The sequence below is a fragment of the Pezoporus occidentalis genome, unplaced genomic scaffold (genome assembly GCF_034315485.1).
Source record: "Pezoporus occidentalis ecotype Australia unplaced genomic scaffold, CSIRO_AGI_Poc_V1 ctg48, whole genome shotgun sequence".
Taxonomy (NCBI): Eukaryota; Metazoa; Chordata; class Aves; order Psittaciformes; family Psittacidae; genus Pezoporus; species Pezoporus occidentalis.
This window is the reverse complement of record NW_026915813.1, coordinates 8,845,151-8,854,584: the sequence shown is the minus strand read 5'-3', so window position 1 is coordinate 8,854,584 and position 9,434 is coordinate 8,845,151.

Below are 9,434 nucleotides of genomic sequence, written 5' to 3'. Positions count from 1 at the left end.
TTGGAACAAGTCCAGAGGAGGGCCACGAAGATGATCAAGGGACTGGACCATCTCCCATATGAAGATAGTCTGAGAAAGTTGGGGCTGTTCAGCCTGGAGAAGAGTAGGCTGCATGGAGACCTCATAGCAGCCTTCCAGTATCTGAAGGGGGCCTATAGGGATGCTGGGGAAGGACTCTTCATTGGAGACTGTAGTGATAAGACAAGGGGTAATGGGTTAAAACTTAAACAGGGGAAGTTTAGATTGGATATAAGAAGGAAATTCTTTCCTGTTAGGGTGGTGAGGCACTGGAATAGGTTGCCCAGGGAGGTTGTGAATGCTCCATCCCTGGCAGTGTTCAAGACCAGGTTGGACGAGTCCTTGGGTGATATGATTTAGCGTAAGGTGTCCCTGCCCGTGGCAGGGGGTTTGGAACTAGGTGATCTTAAGGTCCTTTCCAACCCTAACTATTCTAAGATTCTATGATTCTAATCTTGACTTGGGGTCAGCTGTCCCAGCTGTGTCCTTTCCCAACATCTTGTGCACCCCCAACCAATTCACTGGTGGAGCAGCCTGAGAAACAGAAAAGGCCTTGGTGGTGTGCAAGTACTGTTCATCAATAACTAAAACACTGGTGTGTTATCAATACTGTTTTGATCACAGCTCCAAAACAGAGCACCATATAGGAATCTCTGAGGACAATTAACTCTACCTGGCCAATATACTTCTGTCAGTATTCTTGTCCCAGGCAGTCACAAGAATGGACAGTTCTTTTGTAGCAGTTATAGAACTATGAAGAATATGAAAAACTTGGCATTGGTTTATATTTCTACTTAAAATAAGGACATCCCAGAGGAGTGTTCGAATTGCCAGTTTGTTCTGGGTTGGATAAGTTGATGGTCATCTAAGGTGTTCTCAGTGCTTTTGGAAGATAGGGAAAAAGCAACAGTAAGCAAGGATGAATAAAGTTCTTTCTCAGGAGAAAAGAAACTTCAAAACCAACATGCTTGTGAGTGGAAGCTATTTTTCTTAAACCATTAGAATAACTGGAGCATGAATTAGAATCCAGAGTTATACTTACTTCAGTGAGGACTCCAATAACTAAGCTGAAGTATTGTACTTAAATCATTTTCTTTCCTACACTAAGAAATCTATGCTTTTATCATGACGCTGCAAATAGGTGATTTTGAACTTTGTCTTTCCTGGTGGAACTCTTAAATTCTTCCCTCCCCACTGCAGTTTTTTTTTTTTTTTAGCTTTGTAGTTTCTATGCCTTTCTTGCAGTTGCCACTGATACTCCTAAGCAGGAGTGAAAAGTGAACTGCTACAGCTCCTATGCAGATGAGATACATGATCCTCCCTGGTGCAGAATAAGAGATGCTGAAAACACTGCCAGGAGAAATAAGGTAATAGGGAAGGACAAGAGCACTTCACTGGTGGGCAATTTTTGTTATCAGGAGAATCCTCAACTATATTTTCTACAACATAATAGAGGTACAGCTGATTCAGTCAGCTGATCAGAGCTAGCCTAGCTAGAGCCACAGCCGGCACGCTTCAGCGACCACGAGGGTCAACGGAGATGAGGAAAATCAGAGGGGATAGCGCAGAGACATCGCGATTCCCGACATCTCCCGATCCCCGAAGCCCCAGCAGCCTTGCGAGAGAGCAGCTGACGTGGCGGGGGCGTTCCCACGGTGACGGTGAGCACCCCCCCTGCCCCTTGCCTTGTCACTGCCCACCAGGCGCAGGGAGGAACAAGCAGGTCGTGTTGCTGACCCTGTTGCTGGTGTCCCAGACTGCGGACCAATATGGTCGCCTCCAGAAAGAGAGCTTGCAGTAAGAAGACTGCAGCAACTCAGACAGAGACCCCGTCCCAAACCGTGGCTGTTCAGGTCTCTGGATGCAGGGAGTGCCAGAGCCTGCTGCTGCCAGGGGAGGGAGGACAGCATTCCACCTGTGTGAGGTGTGAGCAGGTAGAAGATCTGCTTAGCCTGGTGGCAAGACTTAAGGAGGAGCTTGAGACACCGAGAACCATCAGGGAGTGTGAAAGGGAGATCGACTGGTGGAGTAACTCCCTGGCGTGCCAGCCGGAACGGTTCCAGGGAGATACCCCCCAAAAGGGGAAGGACCCCCTGCCCCCTCACACAGAGGGGGATGGCCCGAGACAGCCCCTGCCCTGTAGCTGTTGCGCAGAGGTAGGGGACCAAAAAGACGACGAGGGTTGGAAGCGAGTTCCAGTTCGGCGTCGTGGGAAACCCTCCCCCCTTCCTGCCCTGCTTCCCCAGGTGTCCCTCCATAATAGGTTCAAGGCCCTGGATCTTGAAGGAGAGGTAGGTGAGAATGTGGGGCAAGGCCAGCCTACAAGGCCACATAGGAAAAGGCGGTCAACTTTGCACCTCAAGACTGCCTCTGATAAGAAAGAAAGAAGGGTCATTGTAGTAGGTGATTCCCTTCTGAGAGGAACAGAGGGCCCGATATGCAGAGTTGACCCTCATCATAGGGAAGTGTGTAGTCTGCCTGGAGCCCGGATCAGGGATATCACCAGGGCGCTCCCCAGCCTGGTGCACCCGACAGACTACTACCCGCTGCTGATCTTCCAGACAGGTGGGGGGGAAGCTGCTTCCCGCAGTCTGAGGGGGATGAAGAAAGACTACAAGGCCTTGGGGCGGATGACGAAAGAGTCTGGGGCTCAAGTGATCTTCTCCTCACTCCTTCCATCTTCCACTGATGATGTGGGAAGGAATGGGAAGATTCAGTTCATAAACAATTGGCTTTGAGACTGGTGCTACAGGCAGGGCTTTGGATTCGTTGATAACAGCTGGTTTTATAGGCCACCAGTCTGGACAATGACAAGTGGGAAAGGTTTGTCTCACAGAGGCAAAAGGATGCTGGGGCACGAATTAGCAGGGCTCATTTGGAGAGCTTTAAATTAGATTCAAAGGGGGATGGGGTTGTAGCTGGGCTTGCCCCAGTGGGGCAGCACTCCAGAATTAATGAAGACTGGGAGGCCTCCTATAATCCTAGGGTGAAATCGGTGTGCTCAGCTCGCTCCCTGGAATGTCTGTACACCAATGCGTGCAGCATGGGAAATAAGCAGGAGGAGTTGGAAACCTGTGTTAAGTCAGGAGACTATGATCTGGTGGCAATTACAGAGACGTGGTGGGACAGCTCACATGACTGGAATATAGTCATGGAGGGCTATGTCCTTTTCAGGAAAGACAGGCCAGCCAGGCGGGGTGGTGGGGTTGCTCTTTATGTGTGAGAGCAACTACAATGCACTGAGTTCTGTCCAGGGACAGATGACGAGCGAGTTGAGAGTCTGTGCGTGAGAATTAAGGGGCAGGCTGGCAGGGGTGATACTGTTGTGGGTGTCTGTTACAGACAGACAGGTGAGGAAGTTGACGCGGCCTTCTACAGGCAGCTGAGAGCGGCCTCACAGTCACAGGCCATGGTCGTCGTGGGGGATTTTAACTTCCCTGATGTTTGCTGGAAGGACCACTCGGCAACCCAGCCACGGTCCAGGAGGTTCCTCCAGTGTATGGATGATAACTTCCTCCTGCAAATGGTGGATGAGCCAACCAGGAGAGGAGCGCTGCTGGATCTCATCCTCACTAACAAGGAGGATCTGGTTGAAGCAGTAAGGGTTGAGGGCTGCCTTGGTTGCAGCGACCACGAGATGGTGGAGTTCAGGATCTTGTGTGGTAGGACTAGTAGAATAGCAAGTAGAATTGCAACCCTGGACTTTAGCAGGGCAAACTTTGGCCTTTTCAAGCAATTGCTAGGGGAAATCCCATGGGCAAGGCTGTTTGAAGGTAAAGGGGCCCAAGATAGTTGGTTGACATTCAAGGATTGTTTTTTTCCGAGCTCAAGATCGGAGCATCCCGACACGTAGGAAGTCAAGGAAGAGGGCCAGGAGACCTGTGTGGCTAAATAGGGAATTGCTGGGTATGCTCAAGTGGAAGAGGAGAGTTTACAGGTCATGGAAGGAGGGGCTGGCCACTTGGGAGGAATATAAGGCTGCTGCTAGAGGATGTAGGAAGGCAGCTAGGAGGACTAAGGCCTCCTTAGAATTAAACCTGGCAAGAAGGGTCAAGGACAGCAAAAAGAGCTTTTTCAAATACATGGCAGACAAAACTAACACCAGAGGCAATGTAGGCCCACTGATGAACGGGATGGGTGCCCTGGTGACAGAAGACACAGAGATGGCAGAGTTACTGAATGCCTTCTTTGTCTCTGTCTACTCTGCTGCAGGCAGTCCTGAAGAGCCCTGTACCTCTGAGACCTTAGACGAAGTCAGGTCAACGGAGCGGTTTGCCTTAGTCAATGAGGAATGGGTTAGAGACCAGTTGAGCAATCTGGACATCCATAAATCCATGGGTCCAGATGGGATGCACCCGCGGGTGCTGAGGGAACTGGCGGAAGTCATTGCTAGACCACTCTCCATCATCTTTACAAAGTCTTGGGAAACGGGAGAGGTGCCTGAGGACTGAAGGAAAGCAAATGTCACTCCAGTCTTCAAAAAGGGCAAGAAGGAGGAGCCGGGCAACTATAGACCGGTCAGCCTCACCTCCATCCCTGGGAAAGTGATGGAACACCTTATCCTTGGTGCCATCTTAAGGCATATCAAGGATAAGAGGGTTATGCGGGGCAGTCAACATGGCTTCACCAAGGGGAAATCATGTTTGACCAATCTCTTAGCCTTTTATGAGGAAATAACACGGTGGATGGATGATGGCAGAGCGGTGGATGTGGTCTACCTTGACTTCAGCAAAGCATTTGACACAGTCTCCCACAGCATCCTCACAGCTAAATTGAGGAAGTGTGGACTGGATGATCAGGTAGTGAGGTGGACTGCGAACTGGCTGAAGGAGAGAAGCCAGAGAGTTGTAGTCTATGGGGCGGAGTCTAGTTGGAGGCCTGTAACTAGTGGAGTGCCTCAAGGGTCAGTACTGGGACCGGTATTATTTAATATATTCATCAATGATTTAGATGAGGGAATTGAGTGTACTATCAGCAAGTTTGCTGATGACACTAAGCTGGGAGGAGTGGCTGACACGCCAGAAGGCTGTGCTGCCATCCAGTGAGACCTGGACAGGCTGGAGAGTTGGGCAGGGAATAACTTGATGAAATATAACAAGGGAAAGTGTAGAGTCCTGCATCTGGGCAGGAACAACCCCAGGTTCCAGTATAGGTTGGGAAACGACCTGTTAGAGAGCAGTGTAGGGGAGAGGGACCTGGGGGTCCTAGTAGACGACAGGATGACCATGAGCCAACACTGTGCCCTTGTGGCCAAGAAGGCCAATGGCATCCTGGGATGTATTAGAAGGGGGGTGGTTAGTAGGTCGAGAGAGGTCCTCCTTCCCCTCTACTCTGCCCTGGTGAGACCCCATCTGGAATATTGTGTCCAGTTCTGGGCCCCTCAGTTCAAGAAGGACAGGGAGCTGCTGGAGAGAGTCCAGCGCAGGGCAACGAAGATGATTAAGGGAGTGGAGCATCTCCCTTATGAAGAAAGGCTGAGGGAGCTGGGTCTCTATAGTTTGGAGAAGAGGGGACTGAGGGGTGACCTTATTAGTGTCTATAAATATATAAAGGGGGAGTGTCACGAGGATGGAGCCAGGCTCTACTCAGTGGCAAACAATGATAGGACAAGGGGTAATGGGTACAAACTGGAACACAAGAGGTTCCACTTAAACTTGAGAAGAAACTTCTTCTCAGTGAGGGTGACAGAGCAGTGGAACAGGCTGCCCAGGGAGGTTGTGGAGTCTCCTTCCCTGGAGACATTCAAAACCCGCCTGGACACATTCCTGTGTAACATTATTTAGGTGTTCCTGCTCCGGCAGGGGGATTGGACTAGATGATCTTTCGAGGTCCCTTCCAGTCTCTAGCATACTGTGTGATACTGTGTACTTACTCAGTGTTCTGTCTTTGTGTTTTTCATTTTTGGATATTTAAGTTCTCCCAGATAATGACACTACATGCTTAATTCAAAGCTTCGATTTCTGTTTTACAATAGAGACATTAAATTTAGATTTCACATATAAAGTTGTAGCTGAATCTTTTTGTGACATTAGCCTGTAAGCATTGACCTTAAGAAATATTAAGAAATGGCATCAGAGCTTGTACTTTTTCTGACATGAGTGTTTGCTTCCATTTTGCAAAATCAAGAACTACTTTTATGCCTGATTTCATTATATACAAAATGGCCACTATGGACATATATGCTCTAAGGTGTCATGAGGAAAAACACATAATGGATAATGAGAAGAATTTTAACATATCAAGAGAGAAAAGTGAAGCTGAGTGAATAAATTACTCGGATGTAAAAGTACAGGTTAATTGTGTCAGGCTGCTGAAGACACTGTCAGTCCTTACCGGCCTTGCCCAGCTTTACCTGGGGCCTCTCTGCACCCCAGCCCAGGGCCCAGGACCTTGTTTCAGCCCCCATGTGCCTTCACTCCCTGCCCCAGTGACCCCCAGGAGGGCTGGTTTCCAAGTCCCCACAGCCCTCATCAACAATGAGCCCCAACAAGCCAAGCCCAGCCCACCTGTAGGCCCATGTCCTAGCCCATCCTTGGCACCTACACATCCCCAGGGAGGTCCTCAGTGCCAGTGGCTGGGACTGCCTCCAGCTGCCAGGCCTTGCCTGCCCAGCCCGCAGACACCCTGGGGACTCCTGAACCCAGAGAGCTGCTGGCTCATCCTTCTCTATAATAAAGTGTATACTCAAGAGAACAACTTGTAAGTGGGTGAGAAAGGATTCTTCTAAATCATCAGCCATTTGCCTCAGGGAAGACCAAACTACTCTCAGCTGTTATTCAACTCAGCCCTACAGACAGCTTTTCTGGGTTTTTTTTTAGATAGGGGACACATTGCATGCTATTTTTTCTCTGACAAGCTGAAGTTTTCTGTGTTTTTTTTTTTTTCAGAGCAGAAATGGTATTTCTGTTAACATGTTTTCTGTAAACTTGTAAGGACTTCTTGGAACAGCATTGCTTAGATAGAATGTTTTCATTCATATACATCAGATCTATGTAAATAGCAGTAAGGTATATACACTTAGCAATAAAATTATGTTAACATTGCCTTTCCAGTTACAATGCTATCGTACAGAAAGTCCTTGAAAACCAGTTTCCATTGTGATAACTCAAATAAGTTTTGAAATTGACTGTCAGATGTACAGAAACGTATCACTGTTCTAACGCTTGAATTTAAAATGCCCAGGATGATTAAAAACAAGTAAATCATGTTTTAACATTTTATTAGTTCTACTTCTTTTCCAGCTCTTTGAGAACTCTTCAATTTATTGTGTTGAACCAGTGTCCTCTGAAAGTGCCCCGATTATGTTGCCCTTGCAATTCTAGAAGTCATATTTTAAAAAGGTCAAAAAGTTTATCTTTACAGCAGGAAAAGTCATAGCTACTTATTGGTCTTGAAGTTGTTTCCTGTTCTTTTCCCCTGATGTTAATTTCAGTGCTTCATCTTTCTTATTCTCTTTTTCTCTGAAGCCTAAAGTATGTACTTTTGATGCATATAATTCAAGACAAAAATCAAACTGAATAAAAATGAGCCCTTTGATCTTCTAAAAACATTGCTAAATTAATCTCTTTTCTTTACCTCTATTTTTTGAAAAGGACACAGCTGGTTTCAAGTTACTGATGGAGGATTTTACCATTTTGATGAATACCTCACTGCTTTTCTGGAATTCCCTTTTTTTTTTCTGTTTTTCACCAAAAAGTCAAAGCTTGGCATTTTAAGCAATAATCACCTTTACAATGCCCATAAAATAACCACACATTTTCCTTTCTAATTGTTTTAACCTGTTCTCTGTTTCATTCGCAAACACTTTTGGTAGCTCAAGGGAGAAATTTTTACGGTCCCGAGCACATTTGATAAACGTTTCAGCCCAACTCACAGAGGTATGGACAAAGCAGTGACAACAGCTAAACTATAGAGCCTCTTAAAGTGTTTAATGACATTGAAACTAACTACTTTAGTGAAAGACCTACTATTGGAAATCCTTGGCCCCACTTCAGATACTTGTTCCCCTCACTAGTGGCAAATGCTGAAACTGATTTATGTCTGGTCTTGTTGAAAATGGCGTGGCTGAGATCCTTCTGGGAAGGTGAGGAGCAGAGATAATATATATAATTTTATATTATATATATCAATCAAAATAAATGTTTTCTGAAGTGTAGAAGACAATTTCTGACCCTGTGGAAGTTTTCAGCAATTTTTGTGACTAAAGAGGTAGGCTCATGACAAAGTTGTCTTGCTGAAAACTTGCCATGTGGGCATAATAGGAAAAAAGTTGCCTTCTGCATAGAGGAAGTACTGGTTTTATTGATTAGATGAAATTTAGAAGTTTAATTCTATTAATGATACAGAAACACTAATGGATTAATTTGGGTAACTTTAGAGAGGGTGTTTGTGCGATTTACCTTACAAAATTAGTGAAGTAACTGTAATCCTAAGTGAATTTGAAAAATATCAGGTTATTTTGTGTAATAATCTTCCAGTTTCAGAACTGGTATAATTGTAAATAAATTGACATATAGCTAATATAATGGGACTCTTGAAATATAGTGAAAAATACACATGAATTCCTAAATCAGACTTATAATTTGTCACTAATAATACCTTTTTATCTAGAAATCATTTTGTTCTGTCAGGTCAGAACTTTATATATTCTAGTATAAAATAAATAAAAATGTGATGCTACTTTCCTTGTAGCCTTGGTTTTTGACTACTGTTTAAGTAGACTGCTGCAGTTTTCTTTTTAAAAGCTCATAAATTTATACAATACTAATAGTTCCTTTCTCAGTTATTAGGCCCAAACTTAGAAATATGTTTGGCTGAATTCCTAAGATGTGGTAGCATGAAGAAGCTTTAAAAGCTGTGATTATCAGAGCTTGATAGGTTGCAATGACCCTAACCAACCTCACCTGGGGTTTCCATATACACCACCTGCCTTGGGTTCCAGGAACCTCAATTAGGTTGAGGCCTGATCATCCTGGCCCCTTACATGTGCTGCGGTTGAAGTGCACCTGTCCTGATTTGGTTCTGTTTCCTGGGAGGATTTTTGGACCTGCGCTGTAGGTAGCTTGCGTCCTGAATGGACCTCTTATATGTAAGTTAATTGTGCTCCCAGTCCTGTCTTATGCTGCTCTTAACTGGATTCTCTGGATAAAATATGTGCCCGGTTCTATCAATTTGCCTTGTCTGGGACTGCTATTGCACTCCATTGTCAGCACACTGAACAGTCCACCGCAGTTGGTAAAGGCATTGTCCTGATGGTGATCAAAGTATTCCTTTGTTTCTAAGAACATTTAAGCCACCAGCTTTTCAGACAAGAAGATTTAAACTTGGGCTTTCATACTTGCATGCATACCCTTTGATCACTGGCTGCTCTAGCAGATGGCAATCTTTTCCTGTTTTAACTTAAGACTCCAGCATAT